This window comes from Lontra canadensis, unplaced genomic scaffold, assembly GCF_010015895.1.
Source record: "Lontra canadensis isolate GAN:19392208 unplaced genomic scaffold, GSC_riverotter_1.0 scaffold1081, whole genome shotgun sequence".
Taxonomy (NCBI): domain Eukaryota; kingdom Metazoa; phylum Chordata; class Mammalia; order Carnivora; family Mustelidae; genus Lontra; species Lontra canadensis.
Window position 1 is genome coordinate 3,179 of NW_022632065.1, and position 674 is coordinate 3,852.

The following is a 674-nucleotide window of genomic DNA, read 5'->3' on the forward strand; positions in this document are numbered from 1 at the left end:
GGGGGGGGGGCAGGTGGGAACCCCCTGGGCGCCTGTGGGGTTGTCCGAGCTTCGCCCCTCGCGTGGGGGGCGGTGGCCGGATGCCCCGTCGTCCAAACCTTTCCGACCTTCTCGGAGTCTGGTCTCGCTTGTCTCTGACTGGCCGGCCGGAGGCACCCCTTCGGGGGAACGTGCTGTGCCAGGGGGGGGCACCCCTCCGGGGGTTGGCCCCCTTAACGATCAAAACTCGTACGACTCTTAGCGGTGGATCACTCGGCTCGTGCGTCGATGAAGAACGCAGCTAGCTGCGAGAATTAATGTGAATTGCAGGACACATTGATCATCGACACTTCGAACGCACTTGCGGCCCCGGGTTCCTCCCGGGGCTACGCCTGTCTGAGCGTCGCTTAACGATCAATCGCTCCCCCAGGGGTCTGTCGCCCCGGGGGGTGGCGCGGCTGGGGGTTTGCCTCGCAGGGCCCGGGTCCGCCGGTGCCCTCCGTCCCCCTAAGTGCAGACACGGCGGCCCCCTCCGCCCCGTGCCCCGGGTCCCCGCCGCCCGCGCCCCCCGCCCCCCGGCCCCCCGCCCCCGCCACGCCCCGCCGGGTCCGCCCGGCGGTGGCGCGTGTGGGACGTGGGGGGAGGGGCGGGGAGGCGCGTGTGTGTGTGTGGGGGGCCGGTGCCGGGGCGGGGGG

The 674-nt window shown here is 72.6% G+C and overlaps 1 non-coding gene across 1 annotated transcript; it reads left to right on the forward strand.

The window, feature by feature from the left end:
- The first annotated feature begins 232 nt into the window (after positions 1-232).
- Positions 233-385, forward strand: LOC116863402. Its single transcript, XR_004381818.1, has one exon. It is a non-coding gene; the product is annotated as a 5.8S ribosomal RNA (ribosomal RNA).
- Positions 386-674: the final 289 nt, after the last annotated feature.